The sequence below is a fragment of the Lucilia cuprina genome, chromosome 2 (genome assembly GCF_022045245.1).
Source record: "Lucilia cuprina isolate Lc7/37 chromosome 2, ASM2204524v1, whole genome shotgun sequence".
NCBI classification, from domain to species: domain Eukaryota; kingdom Metazoa; phylum Arthropoda; class Insecta; order Diptera; family Calliphoridae; genus Lucilia; species Lucilia cuprina.
Window position 1 is genome coordinate 21,677,604 of NC_060950.1, and position 26,159 is coordinate 21,703,762.

Genomic DNA, 26,159 nt, shown 5'->3' on the forward strand with positions numbered 1-26,159 from the left:
ATTGTTATATAGAAAATTTTTCATAGTTATATACCCAATTTTCTATAGAGAAATAATAAATTTTAGAGTGCCGACTATAGAATACGTATGATCGAACTTAATACCCAGTAGTCGGCACCCCTATGCCGACAATAAGAATTCATAAAAAATTGTGTTCCTAATGGCGGCAGCGATTAAAATTACAAAAAAATATATTTTTTTAACTAACTTTTTCACTTTAAATTAAATATTTCAACTGTTTTCTTTCATTTAAATCAATTTCTGTCAAATAAATCATTTAATTTCATATAAATATTCACTTGTTTAAGGTGGCACTAAAACTAAATTTTTTTTAAGAAAACTGACAGTACTACAAATGCTGCAAAGCTGTCACTAAAAAACGTCAAATATAGAGGAAATTAGTAATCCTACTTAAATTTACTCATTTCATAAAGCAAAAAGACCATATTTTCTATGAAATATAGATCAAACCTTAATAAATTTGTACAGCTTTTCTTATTTATTTACATTTTTATGTAAAAGATGCCGACTACTGGGTGATGCCGACATTAGGTGCATTTACCCTATCCTGATTCACTTTCTAAAGGCATCTTAAATGATTATTCTTATAGTAATTTAAAATTGATCAACATTTTCTGTTGAAAATTTATCTATTTCAACAAATAAAATTAAAACTGAAATAACATTCAATGTATCGAAAAACAAATGCCGACGGCATGTAGGTACATAAATATCTTAAAATCACATTAAATTTAAAAATTATTAAAATTTTTCCAAACAGACGTTTTAAAAATGTCTTTCATATTTTTATAAAAAAAAGCGTCGGCTAACGTTAAATTATGTAAAACTTTGTTACAATCATTTTACTTAACTAACACCTTTATTACAACAAAGTTGTATGTTATATTTTCTTATTACAATATAGGTACATTTATTTTCTGTAATATATAATGTATTACATAGAATGAATATATTTTCATAATAAATAAACTCCAACAGTGAAAAAGAAGCTAAACACTCTCACTCATACACATAAATAAAACAAGAAAAAAAATAAATAATAAAAATATGATATACGAGAGTACCCGACAAAAAAAAAACAAACAGCAACACCAACAAAAACAAATATATAATTCTTTTAGTAAAAGCAACAACAACCACAACAACATTATAGTCGACTAGGAAAAAGAAAAAAATAAAGATGAAATTTTTTCGCTCCGCCTAACCTTGTCATAATTTGTTATGTTTTCTTGTTAGCTCATGTATTTGTTATTGCTGTTCCGGCGACTAGTTTTTTTTCGTCTTTCAAATTTCCTCCACATACAACAACTACGGCTAAAGCACACACAAGAGATATAAAAGGAAAAATTTTGCTGATTTTACTTCTTTTTTTTCTATTTTTGGTTTTGATTTTGTTTTTTGTGTAACTTTTCTCATTTACTATGCGCTTTTACAACAACATCTAGCACCTATAGTAAAACTCATATCACTGAAAATGTTTCAAAAAGAGTCTTAATAAAAGACTCTCCTCTTTGGATAAATAGAAATATATAATAACTCACTCAATTACAAAACACACAGTTACTCTCTTTTTATAAAATACTTTTTACTCTCCTCATCACAATAACACTCAATTAATTTGAGTTATTATAAACGTTTATGTTTGTTTAGATGTGTGTTAATTTGATTTATGTTATTATTTTTATTGTGTTTTATATTATCTCTCTGTTTACTTTTTGAGCATGTGTGTGCTTTTATTGTAGTTAAATCATAAATTTATGTGTTTGATAGTGTTGTTGTTGTTATTTAACATTCTCTATAAGTATTCACGAGATAGAAGAGTAAAGCTATATGACTACCGTTTCTTGAGATGGATTTCTAAAGTTTTGTTTACTTTTCTTTATGTTATGTTATTGCAACTGTTATTGTAGGGGGAAAACATTTATGTTAATTGTTTAAAGTGTTATGTTAATGCTTTACTTAACATTTCGAACTTAAAAGTCTTATACGTATACATTGAATGTGTTGGGGAAATGTTTTATTTACACTGTTATGTTAAACTTGCTGTTAATGTTTGATAAATTACATTACATTCAACTAAAGGATATTCTGCTAATTGATATGAAGAAAAAATGTTATATTCATAACATGAAAACTTAAAAACTCGAGCTGTTAAGTAACGTACACATAACACAGGCATATGAAATAAAGGTTTTTAAAATTCAATGAAACTACCCAATAGTTCAACAAAGAGTTAATGCATTCAAAAGACAGTGATATCCAATACCGTCTTTCTTCACGGATGTATTCCTTGCAAACCAGGGTGAAGATCGTCACTTAAGTGTCTTCTTTGAAAGAGAGAGAGAGAGTGGACACTTCAAAACAAACTTAATCTTTTTGTCAGTATTTTCGTAATCTATGTGGTCACGATGGATTTCCTAGTATTCTGAAAAAGCATTATATTATATTAAAAAGCATTACGTTAAAGAATAAATAAAACATGCTTTTCAAAAATTTGGAAAAAAGTTGTTTTCTTCGAAATCCTCAAAATTGAAGTTTTGAAACTGCAGTCTGAAGGCCTCTCTTCCACTTTAATTTGGTGGTCCTATTGTCCTAAATTTTTCTAGAATGCATTTCTATAACTAATGAATATATAGAAAGCCACCATTTTTTGAAATTCGTAGCAAATGTTATCAAATTTCTTGAAAATTGCGACCTTGTATATTTATAAACATAAAAGATTTGATAAATGTATTATCGTATAATTCTTATAAAGTCATTTACTTGGACGTTGTTCCCTAAAACTTTACAAGAAGTGATCCTAAAGAATTTTCCATTTGATATAAGATCACTACCAAGGGGTTTGGATGTGTGTAGGTAGTCCTGTGTATTCAGTCAGATTAAATACAATTTAATTAGCAACTGAACAAAATAACGGTATTAAAGTGTTTCAATATTAAACGAAGTAATTCGGGATCGACTTGAGCATATCCGTTTTTCTTAGAAGAGTATCATTATCTCAAACTGTTTCTTTTTGATATTGTAAAGCAAATTTCTTCGATTTCTCGTTTTGCTCTTCTTTATAGGAAAAATTTTGTTGGAAAAATATAAAAAAAGTTCTAAAAACTGTTATCGTCCGTTTTTCTGAAGCTCTGTTTTCTAAATGTATAACATAGTTTGTTAGTTATTTTGAAAGGAGGATGCCTCTATCGGGCCTGTTGTACGCTCCTTAACCAGTGTCACAGGTGGGAATCGAACACACCACCTCCGGTCTACCAGACTAGATCACTAACCACTAACCTACCGGAGGCCACAGATGTATAACATAGTTTCATAAAATTTTGCAACCTGTGTTCCATAGGAATGTAATATGCGGAAATACAACACTCCTAAGATTTATGAGATAAATTTGAAAAAAAGTCTTTCAAAGAAACTATTCAAAAGATGCACTATTATCTTCGTATGCGCCGTAATAATGTGTGTCTACCTAGAAAACGTACCAGAGTACTGACCTCAGACTAGCTCATTGTGAGAGGCCTATAGGATCACTGTCGTTCTATACAAAGTTTGAACGACTTTGGTTAGGTAAACTTCCTCATTCGGTCTTGCGGACTATTCCCAACATACATATCTTTAAGTGTTCATTTCAACAGTGATTTGTAAGCGAGCGTGGTAAGTACTTAACTGTCAACACCGTGTTAAAATAATTCATTAAAATGCTAATGAATAAGTAGTGAAAGGTGACTTGTTTAGCTTCCTAACTCATTACTATTCAATGCCAGTTTTTGCTGGGGAAGCTCCAATTGATAACAATAAAACCATAAAAGAGATAAGTTATGATAACATTAATAGTAAGTGTTACATTTCCAATCTGGCTCATCGATTCTATGCACTTGTTATACGAGAAAAGGGTTTTGAATATGGTAAAAATAACTCAAGAAAAAAATCAGTACTAACAACAACAACCCAGAATTTGCAATTGTAACCTATCACCATACTTATCAGAAATTACTACATATCGTTCTGCTTACATAGAAGCACTTGATTAACGTGTTATTAATAATGTGTTATACTTTCGTATTCATAAGTAAGCTGCTGTGTGATGACAGAAGCTGTTTAAGAGTTTTCCACACAATTTACATTGACTGATTTTCCTAATTACAGACTTGTAAGCAATTGTGGTAAGTACTTGCCTCCAACGACACCACTATGTTAAAATAATGACTTAAAATGCTATTGTCTAAATAAATTTTTGCATTTTTACCCCTTACCCGGTAATGAAAGATTTAGCTGGAGTGTTAGTAATAAAAATTTAAGAAATTTAAAATTATAAGAAATTTTTTAAATATTTTTAATAATAAAACTATTCGAATATTAAAGTCTTATAAGACTTTGTAATAAAACGATTTGTATTTAAAGACTTTTCTTAAGATTTGGTCCAAACTTGAGTAATTTACAAAGTCAAATGTTATAAAAGAGTTTAACATAAAGTTATATGATTTCGTTTTTAAAAGAAAAGAAAATTCATGAGTTGTAAATACACGTAACTCTCCTGCGAATGGAGCAAGCAAAATTTGTTGGCTGAGAAAGAAGAGTACTTAACTTTTTTCAATAAAGGCAAAGAGCAGCAAGTAAATACTTTGAGTATTTCTGTATATGTTTGTTTTTTTTGCATTTTTTTTTTGTTTTTTTTTTTGGCCCAGAGTATAAAATAAAGTTGGCCTGTTGGTGGCTGCTGTCTGAGCAGTTTTGCTCAATATTTGTTAGCAACAGCAAATGAAACCGTAAATGTATCTCAACAACATTTTCCATACAACATCCATACAGTTCGCAGCAATCGATGGATGAGGGTTTGTTTGTTTTTCTGTGTTGTTTTCGTAGTTGTTGTTGTTCTTGTTGTTGGTATTGTGTTCTTCTCGTAGTTTTGTTGAAAATATTATTTTGTATTTTAACATTTTGTGCCATTTGTGTTTAGTGTGTATAGAGTTAAAAGTACTAAGCAGAGTGCGAGTACGAGACGAGTATCGCAAAGATACTTTACACTCTGCAATGTGAGTTGTTGTTAGAGCCATTCAGTCAGGCAGCCAACTAGCTAGCCAGCCATATAACGAACGAACAAAATTTCTGTATATTTTGTTTTTGTTGTTGTTTTGGTTTGTATCTGTTTGTTTGTTGCTTTTTTAGATGATGATGGTGGTGCGCAGCACCAAAACTTTTATGCTCTAGTTCGAATCTTGGCGTATAACGTTGCGCCAGGACTTTTTTTCTTCATTTCATTTGATACAAATATAATAATTGTATTTTTACAACAACAAAGACAATAAGAACAACTACAACAGCAGCAGCAAAAGAACGAAAAGTACTTTTATACTCTTTTGCCTTCTTCTTATAAAATACAAAACTACGACGTCAACTAACAAAAAAAAGCATTTTTTTTATTATTGTATTTGCTCATGTTGTTGTTGTTGCTGTAGTTGTTTTTATTTTAGTTGGTATTTGGGTTTGTTGTATTCTTGTACTTCTACTTAGTATTATACATTTTTTTGGATATACTTAACTTTACTTGAAAACTTATACACAACAGACGACCGACCGTTTTTCGAACGACGTCAAAAAATATAACATCGACGACTACAACCTCGACTACGAGACAAAGTATTCAAAAATTTTTATTGTATATTTTTTGAGTATATCGCAAAAGAAAAAAAAGTAAACGAGAAATAATAATAATAAAAAAACGAAAAAAATACAACAAAATATCACTATTTGACTCGATTTCTTGTGTCTATAATTTTTATATATATAATTCAATTTTTTTTATCTGCTTCTACTGTTCTTTAATATTTTTTTTATATTGGTGTGCGTACTTTTCAATGTTTCTGTGTATCTTCTACTTCATTGTACAATTTTCGTCGTCGTTTTCATCGTCATCAGCAGGAATAAAAATTTTATGCTGGTAAAAAAATAAGAGCTTTTTTATATAAAAAATATATAATCAAATAAAATGTAAAACCTTAAAAAAATAAAATAAAAATGATTTTAAGGAGCTCATAAAAGTAAAAAATGCAAAAGTAAAATACAAAAAGAATAAAAAAACGTAAAACATAAGCAAAGAAAGCAAGGAGCAAGCAGCAGTTTTATGGCCATAAAGGATAATTTTGCATCTAACGAATCTCAGTACAGCACGAAAAAACGGTTAAAACTCTACAAACGTCAGGCCAGCGTCAGTAACGAACCGAAAGCAATAGAATCTGTAAATAAAATCGTTAAAAGTTCACAATAAATAACAAACAGAAAAAAAAATTGCAAAAAAAATAAATTTACATAAATAAAAATTTAAAATTAATCAATAAATTCCCCCAAAAAAAAGTTACAAAAATCCTTTTTTAAATAGCAAATAATATAAAAAAATTATTGCCAAAAAGAAGTGCGTGCGTTCCGTGTAAATAAACATTTAATGTCCGTTTTTAAACAGCAACATTCATATATTGTTCAAATCAAGCAGGCCTGGGAGTGCGTAAAACACGCGTGAGTGTAAGTGCGTATATATATGTGTGTGTGTGTGTATACATATGAGCTATACATACCCATGTCTGCATTACTATTTGTGTATGTGTAATGAGCCATTAAAGTGCAATAATTTATAGTCAAAACCCTCCCCTTTACTTTAAAAACAAAAAAGTTTTTAATTTCAAAATATAAGAAAAATATGCAAAAAAAAGCATTTAAAATTTTGTTAAAAAAATTATAAATAAATAAATGTCTCAAAAATAATGGTGCTAATTTTATGGTGCATTTAAACAAATTTAAAATAAAAAAAATAAAAAAAATAATCAACAAAATTCAAAAGCCGTCGGTAATTTGTAAGCTTTTTGCATTGCAAATTATTGAATTTTATTTTTCACTCAATTTTTGTTTTGCATAAAAGTTGTTGTTTAACAAATGGATACCTGTCTCACTTTAGGAAACAGGTGAGTTTTTTTCTTAAATTTTTTTAACAAGTTGTTCTACACTCTCTTTACTACAAAAAAAAAATCACAAGAAAAAAACATTTCAAATTATTTCAAGTGACAATTAAAACAATTGTTTAATGTGACAAATATTTCAAGTGTATCCATGGGGCTGCTGTTGTAGTTATTAAACAATTAATTAAATTGTTTACAGTTAATAGTTAAATGAAACAATAATTAAATGTAATAAATTTATGCAATTTTTAAGTGCAAAATTTAAAAATATTTTACTTTAATTTAAAATTAAATCTACAATTTTAATCGATTTAGAAGTTAATTAAAAAAACTTAAAAATATTTATTAAATAATGGAAACATGGAAATATTTGAGAAACATTTTAAAAATGCATTCCTAAGTAAATAGTGCTAGAACGAGTGCAAACAAAACTGCTTCAGCAACCTTGTAACTAGTTACAACACCATTTATTTGAAACCATTTTGTAACTCTGGAATTTGTAAAAAGTTTTTGAAATGCAAGTTCTTTTGTAATCAATTCAATTGGTGAAATAAATTTTAATATTAAACAAATTTATTTCTAAACTAATTGTATTCAAATAAGGAACAAATAAACCGATAGTTTGCAAACATATAAAATACCTCGGTCTGACTTAAGGTTTGTGAAAACTTCTTAATAGAGAATAGTGGAGGCTAAATGATTTCAAAATATTACAAACTTTTCCAAAAAAATTTAATATTTAGAACCAAAGATAACTGATTAAATGTTTCTCAAAATGTGTACCAATCTTAAAAACTGCTTAAGACTTATTTCAGAACAAAAATGATCGATTAACGGTTTCTAGAACAGTTCCATCGAGGGTAGACTCTTAAATTCTTTCTCCGTACTATTTCCGTAGGTGACAATTTTGAATAATTGTTCTTAACGACACAAGAAAACAAAACAAGAACATGCTTTTAAGAACAGGTGATAAAACTTAAACAATTTTTTCTTATATGAACTTGGGGTTTAACAATTCAATGTCTCATTTTAACATTTCATTGGGATCCTTCTCTTTAAGAGAATTATAGCAATCCATTTTAAGTTTTTTTTTTTTTGGGGGGGTGTAGTGGGTTTAATTTAGTTCCTTTTTATCTATTTCTTTCTTTTTCTTAAATTTTACGACCTAAAATTCAAAAATATTGAATTTAGAATTATTTGAATATTTTCTTATCAAATTAACACAGTTTGCTGCCTGTCCACACTAGGAAACATTTTTTGCGAAACTTTTGATTTTTCGTGAGAGAGAAAAAGAAAGAATATCATTCATCTCTGTCGCGGTACGGAGTTTCCCGTTCTCGGAAACTTGTTTTGTTATTCTTTCAATTCGTACAACAACAAATCAATGCAATTATAGTCTCATAGTTTCTGAAACAAAAGTGTGTGGACATTAAGGAAACTTCAAAAGAGAATTAAGAAAAAGTTTCCTAGTGTGGACGAAGTGTTGCAAGCAATTAATATCCTACCTCTAAAGGATAACTGATATTCCATTGAGTATTTTAAGCGTTTATGTATACCCTACACCACTTTAGTGGGAAGGTTATCAATACAAACCCTGCTGATGTTGGTAACGCACAAAAATATTTGCCCTATAGGCCACTCGGCTAAGAATCATTATCAAAATCGACTTAGCTAGGTCCGTCTGACTGAAGTGTCCATGTAAACCTTGTAATTAAACAAAAACAAATAACGCTTTTGAGCCGTTAAATGTTTTAATAACTCTTCAAAATCATCAAGACTTTGTCTTATGTACATAAGTCTAAACTATGCTGCCAATTTGGCTAATGATAAGACTTCATTTGACCCCTGTCACTATTCATAATACCATACACGTACTTGTTTTTGGATCGGAGCATATGTAAATAATTTTCTCAAATACTTCTATTCTTAGTTCTATAGTAGTCTCGTTTTAGATTAAAAGACCATTTCCAGATAAATCTAAAACATTCCAAGACAAGAAGTGAATAAAAATGGAGTGATGACACTATCTACAACAGGACGAATCCTAATGAAAATTGTCTTTAGATAAGATAAGTGTTCCGTTAGTCAACACTGGGAGACTAGAGCTAATGGCAATACCTTTCTACGTTCCGTGGACCTGAATTAAGGACACTGAATTAAAAGTAACTTGTACAGCGTTTAAATACTGTAAGTGAATCAAAGGAGTTATTATGTAAAAAACGATACAAACATTAATAGAAACTGATTAGAAGTAGTGCTAAAAAGACTCTTTTAGAAGGGACTTTAAAGATTTTATGGATGTGAATATATGTATATTGACCTCTATAAGAATATATCAAATTTAACGAATTACACTGAGTTCTCTTTTGGGTCTGTTGTACGCTCCTTTTCAGACTCTTTGTTGGGAATGTAGCCCACGTCTCCCGCGACATTGACAAGCTGTAACAATACCTACTAAAACACGGGTTCACACATAAGTTCAAACAAATTTCCTTTATTGGAATACAAATTCCATGATTTATGCTGATATAACTAACTAAACTATATACTTGACCTGTAAAGGACGAAGCCTTTTTAAAATAATTAATTATTAATTATAATTAATAATTAATCTGGTGGCCTCCGGTAGGTTAGAGGTTAGTGTTCTTGTCTGTTAGACCGGAGGAAGTGGGTTCGATTCCCACCCTTGGCACTGGTTAAAAAGCACACAACAGGTCTAGGCCTTTTTAAAATAATTAATTATTAATTATAATTAATAATTAATCTGGTGGCCTCTGGTAGGTTAGAGGTTAGTGTTCTTGTCTGTTAGACCGGAGGAAGTGGGTTCGATTCCCACCCTTGGCACTGGTTAAAAAGCACACAACAGGTCTAGGTCTTTTTCTTCGGATTTGATGTGTATACATCCTCCTTTCAAACTAACTAACTAGTTAGTTTGAAAGGAGGTCCCTTGGTTCCCGAAAATCGCTTCATAATTGTGTTTACTATAATAGAATCTCTATCTAAATCGCACGTAAAAACAAAATTTTCTAAATGAGGCTTTATATATGTCAAATATGGGCCGATCCTCTGTAAATTTGGGAAAAGGATATATTTTTAAATAACAGTTTTGTTGAGTTCCATTGCGATACAAATAGTTGCAAATCAATTTAAGACGTTTAAGACATTTTTTGAAGGGGGGTTTGTATAGGGGCTAAGCTCAATTAAAGCCCGATCATTACGAAATTCTGCAGTGTCAAAGATAATAGAATATTTGACGTAATTATGGCATAAAAAGTCCAAATCGGTAGGTACGGTTTTATGGAGGCTAGGTGAAATAATGGATCGATTATCATGATATTAGTGTTTATAAGTGAATTTTTACTATGAAATGAAGGGTACATTGGCGATAGCTTAGAAAAAGTTTTGCCGATTTTTGAAATGAAACAAGAACATTTAACATATTTAAGAGTTTAAAAGCACGATTCGGTGGGTACGGTTGTGTGGAGCTATAAGAATAATTGACCAATTTTAACCATTTTCAATAGGCTTCGTCCTTGGAACAAATGAAAAGTAGGTGCCAAATTTCATAGAATTACTTTGAGGTGGGTGAAGAACTAATATTTGATTTAAGGTCACACATAAAACCTCTTTAAGAAAATTACTTTTTCGTATAAAATTTGTTAAATATTTTTGGGCTTAATTTTTTTTGTATGTTGCAATGAGATTAATTTTGCAGAAATTTGCGCTTAATCTTAATCTCTTGGACGTGAATATTTCCTATAAATATTAGTATTTACTTTTGTTTTTTTTTAAATTTAAATTTAACAATTTCGTTTTTTTACTTATTCACGATACTTGCCAAGTTAAAGCAATTTTTTAAACATTTTAACAGAATTTTCCTAAAGACTACTTTGTTTAAAATAATTAAAAATAAAAAATTTTATTTACTTGTACTCTGTCCAACACAAATATTATAAATTAATATAATAAACATTAATAACATGTCAAATATGACATTTCACTTGTATTGCTAAATGAATTTAACAATAAATATTTTTTACATATACATATACATACATAAATATTTATGTATAAATATGTTGATTTATATTTTTTTGTTTTTGTCAAATAATATTCAACACTAGATAAACAAATGTTTTCAGATACAATTTCCGTAACAAAATGTCAACAAACATAAAAAACTAAAAAAAATCATAAAAATAAATTAAGAGATTAACTAAAAAAAAATGAAACTATGCTGGAGGAAACAAATCGATCGAACAAGCAGCTAAATATTTAGAAAATCCATCTATCTAATTTTTAGAAAAAAAAAATTCTAAAAAAATTATACATGCATAGACAATTAAACACAAAGTGCCATGAGGCTAAAAGAAAGGTGAGCGAGTGGATGAATGGTTTAATGTTGTTAAAAAACTGATGCCATGAAATATTTCACAAGTATGCGGCATTTTTCAAGTTTTTTTTTATAGAAAAAAAACTTGTTGTAATTTTATTTTTTGATGCATTTTGATAAAATAGAAAGAATAATTAAAAAAATATAAACATTTTTTTATTACTTATTTTGCTATTTAAGTAAAATAAAAACATAAATTAACTAAATACGGTTTTAGTTGATTGTCGTCCTGCTTTTAGTAGTTTTTGTTTTTTTTTTTTTGCTTAAAGACTTTTAAGAGCATGAAAACTTAAATAGAATTTCTGTTAAATGTTTGTAATGTGCTGTGGCTGTTGATTTAATTAATTTATGATGACGCGAATCATTTAATATTGAGGTGGGAAATGTTGTATGAATAGGGTGCCCATGTGTGAAAAAATTTTAAGTATGTCTATTATTTAAGTTAAATAATGGTTTGATTTTAACTATTTTCAATAGGATTCATCCCTGAGGCAATAGAAGATTACGTACTAAATTTAATTGAATTATCTTCAAGAGTGCAAACTTCACTTTGAACATAAGTTCTATATGGACGGACGGACATAGCTAAATCGACTCGGAATGATTTTAAGCCGATATGTATACTTTTAGCTGAGATTAGGACCAATATTATTGTGCCTCATAAATATCAGCACAAACCCAGTATACCCTCCCCACTACAGTAGTGTTTGGTATAAAAATCTACCTTCTATTCTCAAACTTTGATTGAGTTTGATCTGTAGATCTGATAAATAAGGGATTTTGTAGCATATTTTATATATTTACTAGTCTATAAACTAGCCTATGTACTAATCAAATAACTAGTCTATTGAGCACTGCAACAGTCTATAGCCAAACATCTATATTGCCCCCAAAACCGAACATTTTTCATACGAATATACAAATGAGGGAAAAGGAAAAAAAGAAAATAAGTGAAAAACAAAAGTTCCACCCCCAATCACCTGAGCTGGATCCGCGGCTGATCTAGTCTATCTTCATTTCTCAAACTTCTTATAAAAGTTAAGTTTGATCAGTAGATCATTGGGTCAAAATATGAGTATGTACCAAATTTCATCAAATGGACATACAGGTGGACGGACGGACATAGCTAAATCGAATCAGAAAATGATTCTTGAACCGATTGATATACTTTTTGTGGGTGTAGAACCAATATTTTTTGGTGATACAAACATAAATATCAAATGATTTTAACAAGTTTACTTTGTTGACTCTGCTTTGTCTTGGGATTTTTTTTAGTTTGTTCATTCCTGTATTAATATATACATTTAGTACTGACAACTATGTGGAATTCAAGCATAACTCATCTCATACTAGTATTCTTGGTTACGCAAAAAAAATGTATGGATCTATGTACATATGTGTGTGTATATACAAAGACTCAAAATATATTGAGATCTTAATAGTAGAGTCACACTTTTCGATTTCATTTTCATTTTTTTTATTTAACTTATTGTGCTTTTTTATTTTTTTGTTCTTGTTGTGTTTTTATTTAGTCTATTATAAACAAACAATGTTTTAACGTAAATTCGCATATGTACTAGATACACACAATTACATTTATATATTCATACTTATTATTTAGTTAGTGCCATACAAAAGTTTGCTTGTTTGGCACATGCTCTTCCAATGTTGAAGTCCAAAAAAAAAAAACACTAAACATATCTAGTCACTGCCACTGTCACAAACAATAAGTCACATGTGTATGTGGCATCAACTGGTAGGAATAAATAAGAGGAAGAAAATTATAGCAACAACTACATTAAAAACATTAAAGTTTCCCAGTAGTTTTATAAGGAGTTAATGTATACCTTTTCCTAATTGGCTAACAACAAGCAAGACTCAAATCATCACTCTACTATCCCCAAGTAATGCAAAGAATCATCACATCATTTCACGATTTTTCAAATTTCAATTAGGAATATGTAACAGATATCGGAGTAGTCTTCTTCAGGGACATGAACAATAGGAGTAAACCTTAAGCATACGTAAAATGATTCATTTGTAATAGACACATCACACTGCAGGGTTATATGGTAATGTCATTGTTTTAGTATTTGTTCTGTCCAAATTGTGAGTTTTCTTTCTAGAGGTCGTCGCAGAGGAATACGTAATAAATTGATTGCGTTTTTGTAATAATTTTTGGTGCATTTTAAATATACAGTTTTTCTTTGAATTTATAGACAAAATAAAACATAAAAAAATTTTAAGACATTTATGAAATGTACATATATAAAAACAATACAACCCAGCAAAATCTTTAAATACCCGGTAAGTAGGCCAGTAATATTGGAGAAAAGTGTAAATAGTTACTTTTTGGGTGAATAATTATTTATTTTTGTTCGACGATGATCAAAAAATAACTAGTTACAAATCTGCTTACCCGACTTTTCCGGATTTAAATAATTGTTTTATCATTCTATCTGGAATGGTTTTCACACAAATGTAAATATCAACAATTCTTGAAAAAACGTTCAAAATCGACTATGGTTAGAAACACTAACTAATTCCTTATTAGACATACGCTATAGACAATTGACTACGAATTTCATTCAAAAACATTAATTTATTTTATTGATAATGAGAACTCATTACCAAGTAATGTATGAAATAACTACATATTCTACAATACTTATTACCAAAATATGAAAATATTTTACTGGGAACATAGACACATACAGTTCAACAACTTTCATCGATTTATATTTTTCTAATATCTTTCATATAAGACCCTACAGTTTTATAGGTCTTTTTTGTCTTTGATATGCCCGAAAATTTAAATATGTAATATTATTTTATTAATTACGAAATTATGGACCCAACTTAACAGATTTAGAGAATTGAACATGTTACATTTCTTAGTATCACCCTAATGTTTTTGTAGTTTTCTTTAATTGTCATGGCGCTACGCTTCAGATGTAATGAATTTATTAAAAAATACATTTAAAACTATTTTGAGCAGAGTTTTAAAAGAATAAAAGAAAATCAATTTTGATTTTATTATATCAATTGGTCATGACTCCCAAAAGTTAAATTCTATGTCCTTATGATATTTAGTTACGTCTGTTTATAACCAGAATGGCAGATCATATGATACTTTACACTAGTTATGAATATAATTAAAATATGATTTATTTATTTAACAAAGAACTTAATTACGTTAAATGTTGTCTTAATTAAAGCGCAAAACAGGTTTTCTGAAAGAATGTTAGTGTAAAATATGGACCGATCCAAATTAGTTTGACCTGGTTGGTTTTAAATCGTTCTTCGTTATATATAAAATTTTTGGAAACGAGAGTGAGGACAATAGTCACTTTAATGTCTTTATATATGCGAGGGCGATGACAGTGCCCATGACAGAAAAGATAGTAAAAACATCTTAGACCTAGTCCACACTAGGAAACTTTTGTTGAGAAACGTTTTCTTAATTCTCATTTGAAGTTTCCTTAATGTCTACACATAAAAACTTTTGTTTCAGAAACTACGTATGAATTGCGCTGATTTGTTTCCAAGTACGAGAAACTCCGTACCGCGAGAGAGATGCATGATATTCTTTTTCTTTCTCGCTCACGCAAAATCAAAAGTTTTCTAAAGAAAGTTTCCTAGTGTGGACCGACACTCAATAGAAATGTTTCACTGCCAGGTATTGACTTCTTTGTATAAGTTTACTTTGTAATCGGTGGAGTGACGATTGGCTTGTTCCTAAGACGAACACATGTTAAAATAACTAATCGCCTCGGTATTCAGAAGACTTAGGGTTACTTCTAGTTAGCTAACCTAGCTAGTTCGAGACTTTCACTTATAAAGTAGAGATGACAAATTAAATTTTTAAATTGTACAAAACGGCATTATAAAGTGTAGATTTTTAAATCCAATTGTACCATATCTATATTTATGCGAGACGATTTTTTCAGTCAATAGTAAATGTATTGGTCCATTGACCAGGCAATATGCTGTTTTATAAAATGGACGGAAGATTAGTCTATAAGTAGACAATAACTAGTATATAAAGCTTTCGTACTAATTCATAGAATAGTCTCTAGAGATATTTTGAACATCTTGTTTAAAGAACTTTTCAACTATATATTAGTCATCAGACTAGTCAATAAACTAATAAGTCAATGGACTAGTTATTTGACTAGCCAATAGACAGTCTATTGTCGCTTTATGTACTAGAGGATAGATTAAACTAACAAGACAATATATTAGTGTATTCTCCAGTCTATAGAATAGACCACATACTAGTACAGTGACTAATCCATAGAAAAGAAAAGCTATCGTTTACAAAATAATGCCTAAAACTATTATTTTTGTTTAATGTTTTTCGGTTATAATCTTTGATCAAAGTTGGTAGTTCTTCGATCAAAGTTTAAAAATTATAAATTTAAAATTACTATTTCAATAAGGAAGTAGATTTTCTAAATTTTACTAAATGGGTCATTGGTGTTAAACTGTACTTCTGAAGATCGAATTATATAAAAAAAACTTCAATTGTATAAATTTTGCCAACCCTACTATAAAGTTGTGCGTTTCATATGCAATTTAAGCACAAATGAGTACCTACGTTCTTGATAAAGAAACGTGTGTTGGGCAAAAATAAATGAACATCGGAAGCAAGTTCTCTTATATTAGAAGAACATTTTCTATTGCAATATCGACAGAACTGTGAAATAGTCCCCACGTTGCGACGATGATCTAGTAATTCAAATGATTTTTTTACCTTACGGTCCAGTACGCTCCAAATGGACTTTGAAGCTACGGCCCTTTTAAGTTTTTTTTATAGGGTCAGTTTATAATTAAATTTATCTTAAATATAATGACTCTTTAAATAGGGTTTTTAATGATTTATTATTAAATTTTCATAACTTTCTTGATTACTGAAGGGTTTGGTCTATAATTGATACAAGATCTTATTATGAAAATCATCTAATTCTGTTTTTAATGTGAAAATCGGATTTTGAGTCGATATGGCAAGATCAACCGAAAATGGTAGAGCCCGTACTTAATGAAGCCTTGAGAGAAACGAAATAGTCGGAGGGATTCTGATCCAATTTTGATCCAGAAATCTTTTCCTTCTTTCTTATCTTTTGTGTATTCAATAAGTGTTAGTATGGAATTGTCTTCCAGAATAGAGGTAGGAACCCATCGTACGAAAACTCCAGTGGGACGATTTCAATCTTTGCGTTGGACCAGTTTTTGCCAATTCATCGGATGTAGTTTACCACACGCAAATTCCTTGCTCTGACGGTTAATGAGTGTTAGCATTGATTTGTCCTCCTTCAGTGGGACGATAATCTTGAACCCTTTGACCACTTGGCGTTATCGAACGCAGTGAATGAGTCATCCTCACTGCGTGCAAGTTCGTCAACTAATGTCCGCAAGATCTTGTCTTCCGGTAGCAAACATATGTCCGTAGTCATTATCCCATCGGGTTGACCACGTTCTATGATGGTCAGATGTTAAGTTGAGTGATGGTTTAAATCGCTTACCCTAAGACACCTGAGTTTCACTTGACTTTTGCCGCTTTATACTATGCCTGCTTGCTGGACCTTTGGTAATTATCATTGTACTTTAAGTATAGAAAATTGCAGACAGTGACTCGAGAGTTGTGCTATCAGTCTTCTTGGTCATCAGCTCTCTACAATACATTCCTTCAAATTTAAATACGAACGCATGTATCCGTGTATCTTTAAATGTGTAGGAATAATATATATACATCAACTAATAGCGAGATGGATAGATAAAATTTGTTAATTTATTAACAACGAAAATAATCATAAGCAGAAATATAAACAATTTATTACACATAAAATATACACACACGTCGCTATAAACACAATATAATAAATTTATAAATATTTATGAAAGTATAAATATTTGTATGTATATAAATTTTTTTTGCATATGTGTATGACTGTGACACAAAATAAATAAATAAACGCCACAAAAATTTATATATTTGTATAAAAATAATTCAAAAATTTTGCACCAAACAATAGAAATAAAATAAAATATTATTTTTTTTTTATTTTTGTGAAAATATTTTTGTTTTCTATATTTTATTAGAAACTGAAATTTATTACAAATAATTTTGTGTGTAATATCTTGATACTACTGATGATGATTTTCTTGAAATTTATTCATAATATTTTTGGGGTTTTTTCTCTCTCGACATTTACAATATTTTTAAGAATTTCTGTTTTGAATTTTTATGAAAAATATTCAGGACGTGCCAATTTTTTAATGTAAAAATAAAAATTTTGACAATTTTGCAAGTCTACTGAAAAATTCTGTTTATGCAAAATTTATTTGAAAAATTTATATAAATAAATTATAAAATTTTAAAATGAAAAATGTTCATATTTCTTTTTTTTTTGCAAATACAAAAGTGAGTCATAGAGACAATTTATTAAACTTTTAAAAATGTTCAAGTATAAATTGAAAACTATTGATGTTTCATATTTTAAATAAATTTAAAAAAAATCATTTAACAAATTTCAAATATTTTATTTGACATGCTCATTTAAAAAGCTTAAAAATTAAAATATTTAAACAAAAATTTTTTAACAAGAACAGCACAATTTTATTGCTTCTTTCCAATAAAAATACAATTAAAAACATGAAAGTCACTAAATTTAAGTATAAATTTTTTTTAAATAAATTTTTGTCATAAAACAATCTTGTTCAAAATATCATCAAAGTTGTTTTAATTTTTTTTTTAAATTTTAGTGTTTTACAAATTTTAGTATGATGTTTAACAAATTAATAAAAACACTTTGTATTTATTTATATTTGTTAGTTGTTTTATGTTTTATTTTATTTTTTTTTAATAAACTCTGTGTGAAATACAACTTATAAAATTGACAAACACATACTTATTTACTAAACATTATTGAAGATACGGAAGTTATTAATGAAACTCTAGGAGTATAAAGTACATTTTTGTAATTTAACTCCTAGGTTGATATTGATATTATTGCAGATTCGATGTCAAATACCGAAAAAGGAATCTACTCAGAACATTATATCAGTAACAAACGTTTCAGAGCTCTAGCATTAATCGTTTCCAAGTTATACGAAATTCTGTATTCAATTCTGATAATTTTGTGAAGATTCTAGCTCCTATAGTTTCCCAGATAAACGATTTGTATACCCACCATCGAAAGAGATGGTGGGGTATATTGTAACACATCGAAATATTGATCATAGACCTACAAAAGTATATATATACTGTGTCCTTATTAAATTCTAAGACCATCTAGCAATTTCTGTCCGTCTCTCTGTTGAAAGCACCATAAAGTCCGAACGGAAAGAGCTGGAGAATTGATACGCAAATATTTCTTATAGGTAAGGTTTGTTTTGTATTGAAAATGGGAAATATCGGTCCACGTTTACAGATGGCCCCCATACAAATGGCCTCCCGAAAAACAGCATTAATAGTCATAACTATTTCAAAAATTGCGAGTAAAGCGACGAAATTCGACATAAATAAGTCTTATGTGAGTCAAATTCTCTCTAATTTTATGAAGATCGGTCTATAATTGACCCTGCACCTCATATATGATTCCCTTCAAAAAATGACTTTAATTCCCATTACTGACGTAAAAATTCGAGTTTAGCGCTGAAATCCGATATAATTAACTTTCAAAAATCTTTTTACTCTACAAAGATCGGTCCATAATTAACCGTAGGAAGATGCCACTCCCCTCTTGCTAATCCGAAAATATTTTATCCTAAATACTTATATGAACACTAAAGTGCTTTCGAATATACAGATTGTCTCCGAATGTTCAGATGCATTACTACATTGTACATATAAAATTTTATGACTCTAGCTATAACATTTTCTGAATTATGCAGCTTTTTATATGTATTTTATATGTGGGCGTGCCACCACGCCCACTTCCTGTCATGCCGGAAGACACTATGATAATTTCATGAAAATGGGTTTAATCGTTTAGGCGGCTATAGACTTCAAACATACAAATAAGCAAACATTATTTTTTATACCCTACGCCACTATAGTTGTGAGGATATATGTAATGCATTTGTGCTGATGTTTGTAACACCCTCACTTTCATATTCAATTTGGCTATGTCTGTCTGTGCGTCCATGTGAGACACATTTATAGTGGAGAGGTCAGATGTCAGCTTGTAAAATATTACATGACTGAAAATAGGTGGAATAACCAAGGCACGTGTAAAAGGGCTAGATATTGCCGATATAGATGTGATATATAAAAATTGACACTGGGTGCAAGGCACTGGAACTAAGCTTAATGAGATTTCTCACTGCTACAGGCTGGATCTGATGAGTGGAGTGGTCCGGTCTAAAAGGAGTCTATTCAACTTTACTGTTCGGCCACAATGAACTACCACGTTAACCAAAAAACCATAGTGGGGATTAGTATGTGCTGATCTTTGTAACACATTATTTTGATAAAATTTAGAACAATGATGTAGCCTGTTGAAACTTATTGAAATCGATATATTATTTTACCTAGCCCCCATATAAACGTATCCTCCGAATAGGACCCTTGTGTTAATAATTATGTTAAATGTTTTAGTATCTCTACGAAAATTAGCACAACTTAGTTTAGTATAAATCTAAATGTTATAATGATCCGAACTCATACCAACATTGCATCCAGAACTTTATTTTCCCTTTGAGATAAGGACTTGAAAGTCAATAATTCACTTACAAATACTAATATTAAGAGAAGTTTCCTTAATATCACGGGAAACTCTGCATTAATAACATAAATCCCTCTTTCAACATTTTTAAGGATAGACGCATATTTAGCCCTGCCCCTGTATAACCCTTCTTTCATAATTTTTTGTTGTCGTAAACAAATTGTTAAGGCTGTTGTAAGGAAACTTTTGAGACCTTCTAAAAGCGAAAATATATCCTCATTTATAAAATCCGTTGTGTGATTCGAAAGTCCAATACAATAGATTGGATTTTCAGATGACATTCAAGAGAAACTTTAAGTGCATATTTTGGAATATTTTTAAGGCATATTTTTACTTTTTAAGAGCATATTTTAAGCATATTTGGTTGTCCTGTTTATAAGTATTTATTGTTAGTTTCTAATTCGCTAGTTCACCCCCCACAAATATAAGGAATATATATTTATATTTATAATGTCAATTATTTTCAATTGATTGACAGTTTTGAAACTTTATAAAAAATTCCTAAAATAGTCGAAATTTAATATCTGAAAAACCTAAATTAAATAATCAAATATTTAACTTAATTAAACATATCTCCTATATTAATTAATACACATTCATTCATACATTTTAATATGAACAAATGTTTAAAATACATATCCGTTGTTATATACATACATACATACATCTATATAAATAAGTCAAATACAATTTTTTATATACATACATTTAAAAAAAAAAAACTTTATTGTACATAGAAAATTAATGAAATGAACAAACATACACATCAATCAATCATTCACACATTCATACACTAAAGTCAAACATACATACACACACATACAAATTGATACAAAAAAAACGAAAGAAAATTGCATAGATTTAGTTTTTCGTACAATATCCGCACTCAAATAAAATCATGCCAAAGTAATTTAATTCATTAGTAAAAGTATTCAATGAAAATGAAAATTTAAATAAAAATTAAATGAAAATGAAAAAAAAAATAAATAAATAAAATACTGAAACGACTGTTTAAAATCGACTAAATTTAAACAAAACTTAGCGAAAAATTTCAAATCTAAACACAAAAATATCAATAAATTACAATTTGAATAACAAATGATTGACTTGTGTTAAGTGGATATTAGACAAACTTTACAATGGCAAAATGAATACTCACTCACTTACGCTCAAATAATGAGTGAAAGATCCAATGTGCTTATAGTTCATAATCCGGAGAGAAACAAACTTAAGGACACGTGATGTTAACTTTTTGAGTTTCGAGGGAAAACGAATAATACTTGTACTTCACGTGTTAAAATTATATCGGGAAAACATTTTTCATGTAAACTTTTACTTTATAGTGGTTTATAGTCTGGCCCAATAATTGGCAGCTGTTTCTTTAAAACATCTCCGAAAATCGCTTAAATACTTAGACATATATTGAAGCATAAGATTGCTTAATGTCAGCAATATTTTTCCCTATCCCATTGAGGCAATATGTAATAGTCACTGAAAAGTATGTCGTTAGGTAAGTAATTACAATGAAAGCAGTTAATTAATTTTTTTGCTGGAAAGTAACCGAATTTGTATGATTTTGATGTTGAATATTATTTGATATTTGATAAAGTCATATTCAAATAGATATTGCTTTCAGAGCATGAGAGTATATGAGACATTGAAATATTTTGTTTTGCAGATATAAATGTATATTCTCTTGGTAACGGTATCGTACATAAGATACAGATGGAATCTATTTCTGAAGACTTTAGCTGAGTAGCGAATGTACTATCCCAAATGATCTTGCAACAGAAATTTTAAAAGACAATTTTACGTGTTTGAAAGGGAACAACTTTTATGGTCTATTCGGATCATTGAACTGACTTACAGTTAAATTCTTACGGAGTATATAAACAGCAATTTCGTGTTTGTTTTCAGACTTTAGGAACCAAGAGGCCTTGGAAAAGCTTGGTTATTACTTTCAATTGCAACCACTAATAATATTAAGATTAGATAGATAGTTAGTTGTTTAATCAGTTAGTAAGTAAGTTAGGCTTAGGTTGACAGGATAATGTACACTACATCAAATTAGAATAAATACATTTAGGCCAATATCGAACCTGTTGTGCTCTAATTTTCATAAATAAATTGTTCGCCGAATTATTACTTTTTCATTGTTCAAAAATTTCCTGGATGTAATTTCTAAGCATTTTCCAATAATTGTTAGTAAGGAATGTTATTTCCGGAATAGTACCACTTCCAAGATACAAAGTGCTCCACATATAGATGTGCTCGTAAATTACGAGTTAGACCATCATACTGACCTCAGACTTGCTCATATTGAGGGATTTCAACTCTCGCTCTCGACTTGCCCACTACTCCCGAGTGACCTGGTACGTAACTGAGGAATTTCTTAAATCGTGGAGAGTATTATAGCTATTTTTACAATCCAATACCCTGTTAGATTTAATCCTATCACTTAATATCGCTCTTATTGCTTTCTGGCTCTTGATAAATATATTAAGTCCAATGTCCGCCATATACATATATTCTAATCCAACTTACACATTCCGTTTTCGATCGGACTTGTGCCTGGAAACCTGTTTTATGATTAATTCAACGGTAGTAAGTTAGTTTGTGAGGGGTGCAGAAGCAAGGAGGTGCAATTTAGTTAGTAAGTTAGTTAGTAAGTTAGCGAGATAGTTAGTTAGTGAGATAGTTATTTAGTTAGTTAGTAAGTTAGTATGTTAGTAAGTTAGTAAGTTAGTTATTTAGTAAGTTAGTAAGTTAGTTAGTTAATAAGTTAGTAAGTTAGTAAGTTAATAAGTTGATAAGTTAGTAAGTTAGTAAGTTAGTAAGTTAGTAAGTTAGTAAGTTAGTAAGTTAGTAAGTTAGTAAGTTAGTAAGTTAGTAAGTTAGTAAGTTAGTAAGTTAGTAAGTTAGTAAGTTAGTAAGTTAGTAAGTTAGTAAGTTAGTAAGTTAGTAAGTTAGTAAGTTAGTAAGTTAGTAAGTTAGTAAGTTAGTAAGTTAGTAAGTTAGTAAGTTAGTAAGTTAGTAAGTTAGTAAGTTAGTAAGTTAGTAAGTGCCAAAATTTCGCAAATATGCTTCTTATGGTTAAAGAAAAAACTTAGAGGAAATGGACGCACAGTCAGACAGACAGACACATAAATTGAATATGAAAGGCGATTGGTATACTTTAAGGTAGGTGTAGGACCACTATGTCCGTCGCACTATAGGTATAATAATGACTTAAAATACTAAAGATAAGCAAAATTTTGCATTATAACCTTAGTAATGAAACTTTTTGCTGGGTGAGAGAATATTCATGAGGGCTTTGAAACATAATCTGAGGCCGTGTTTAAACTTAGAGATGGTTTGTCCACCGGTATTTAGATATTTTTTAAATAAAAATAAATATGTAGTCGTCATGAAAATGGCCCCTGCATAACACTAAAACTGACACACCACCGTCTCTTAGAGAACTTAAAAACTATACCTATTGGCGAATATATATGTCTGGCAGTGAAAATGAATTAAAGAACAATATAATTTTACACAATTTTTTTCCTTTCCTTAATGCAAATTGTAAATATTACTTCATAAACACCCAACGAACAAATGAATATTAAGGCATTAAGTCAGTTTGGCACAAGTTGAAAGTTTGAAGAGACCACCTGCTGACAGGAAATCTATTGAAGTTTTCTTTGAAATGAGGAATTATGTATAAATACTATTCTATAGGAATGTGCTAAATGTTTAAAGTAGACAAATTCACTTCGAGTATGTTAATGAATTTAAGTGATTGAAAGTATTTGCTTTTACTATTTGTTTGGTTTTTTCTATATGTATGTATATAATTTGTTTGGTCTTTAGTATATGAAATATTGCATTGATTTTGTCATAGAGTATATTAAAAATAAATTACTTTATTTTGTAAATAAAATATTAAAAAAAATTTTGAAAACTTTAGTATTAACTTAAACCGATACTTATTTTCTATACACATGTGTATATCCTTCAAACAGTTAAGAGCGCCTTGAAGTATGTTAATCATTTATATTTTTTTCACAATTTCCTAAGAAGTGATCAATCGTATTGAAGATTTGTTTATATATTCCTTAATTGTTCCAGTATTTTAGTTATTACATATATCTAAGTTTTTCTTGTTGTATTTTGTTTATTATAAATAATTTATTTTTTGTATATTTTATTATACTTTTATCTTATCTTTTTTTATATATTCATATAAAATATATTAAAACTGTTGTTGGGTTTTTTTGTTCTGCTGCTATTATTTTGCTTTTTTTTGCATAGATTGTCCACTTAAGATTAAGAGTATTTACTTGACTTGACTTACATACGAGTACATGGTTGTATTGTATATAAAAATTCAAAACATATTAAAAGTATGGAGGGCATGAATAATTTATGTACATTTCATATGATTTTAATTGTTTGCAATGGCAACGCTCTATATAAAACAACATCTACAAAGACATACATATACAAACTTAACTCTTTCCAGTAGTTTTGCAAGGAGTCGATGTATTCCTTTTAGCTAAAAGCTTTCCCCTAAAAGTCTAATAACTTTGTTAATATTTAGATCCTTGATACTATTTGTAAAGAAAACATGTCACTTAACTGTCCCAATGTAATCTAACTGGTAGTTAGTGGTTAATTTATTGTATCCAAGAAATCTATCGCACAGTTAGTTTCACATCCATTCTAATCAATTTTCTATATATAAAGGAAACTAGGTCTGATATTTATTTGTATAGGGTCAAGCGATTTTCTTCTAAATCCATTCAATGTGATACATCCACTTCGAACTGCTGGGAACATGTCAACTTTTTGCAAGTTAGTTTTTTATTTGAATTTGCATCTACACTGACTGCCTTAAATTCTGTCCATGTCAAGTCGGTTGGTGCAAGAACAAAAAAGTGACCACTATTAAACTTTTTTCCTCAATACAAGTATGAATTTATGCAAAAGAGTTCCCTCAATGTTTTCAGTATGTTGGAAAAAATTACTTCGACAATAACTTTAAACTACAAAAGACTTCATAACACAAAATTATAAAACAAAAATGAAACAAAAACTATGCATTTATGCTAACCGGCAAAGACGAATTTTAAGAACACTATTATTATTTTAAGTTAAGAATGTAAAAAATGTAGGTTATGCAGGTCACGTGGGTTGATCGCTAGTTAAAGAGTTCACTCGGAGGCCTTGTGGTCCATTGTGATATTCTTAGAATTGTCATTTCCTTATTTTTAGAGAATGGTTTCCCTCCCTGATTTCTTTAATTACTTGATTATTGTGATATTCGTGAAAACTAGCTGATGTTCTTAATAAAAGTGATCATGTTTACTAATCCAGCATGTAGCTGTGAGAAATCTGAGGACATCATTAAACCTAGACTCAGATATCTCACCAAGGTTGGATATGAAGTAATTGCCAATGAAGCGGGTTCTTTTTACAGCCAAAGCAGGGCATTCGCAGTGGAGATGAAAGGCCGTTTTTTCCTTTTCCCTGTCTTCGCAAATGCGACAGTGATCATCGAAGGGGAGCCCTAGCTGACTTGCATGTCTGCCTATTACTCAGTGTCCTGTTATTACTGCTATCAGCCTCGATATGTTCCACATAAGGTGTCTTGTCATTGAATGAGGGCCACAATAACTTGGTTCTTTTACATAAGTCTACATTATTCCACCTATTTTTAGCCGTTTAAAGAAAGAATCTAAGGATATTGCTCTTGATATCTGACAGGCGACGCAGTCTTAACAGATGCTTCTTACATTGTCTGATTAACAGAGAAGTGGTAGTATAAGTGTTTAGTGAGAGAAGTGCCACTTGACTATCGACAAAGATTCCTTATATTGCCGCGAATATTGAGGTAATGTAATACACTGCAGGCTGATATTATTGGAAATATTTTAGCCTGAAAAACACTACAGTTAACGTGTTCATATGTTCTTGATCTCCAACTTCCGGATGTTCCGGATGTTCCGGAGTTGAGCCCTGCTGCAAGCAGATATGGCCATTATATGCAGATCTATGGTTATGATGTGCAATATAGTGTTCAAAGCTTCT

At 29.6% G+C, this 26,159-nt stretch overlaps 1 protein-coding gene across 2 annotated transcripts in view; it reads left to right on the forward strand.

The window, feature by feature from the left end:
- Positions 1-5,244: 5,244 nt before the first annotated feature.
- Positions 5,245-26,159, forward strand: part of LOC111680807 (homeotic protein spalt-major) — a 54,476-nt gene continuing 33,561 nt past the window's right edge. Inside the window, exon 1 of one of the 2 annotated variants that reach the window (XM_046945098.1) lies at positions 5,245-6,971. The gene's annotated coding sequence lies outside the window, so the exon portion shown is untranslated. The remainder of the gene's footprint in view (positions 6,972-26,159) is intronic. The other variant, XM_046945097.1, reaches the window with a different exon arrangement.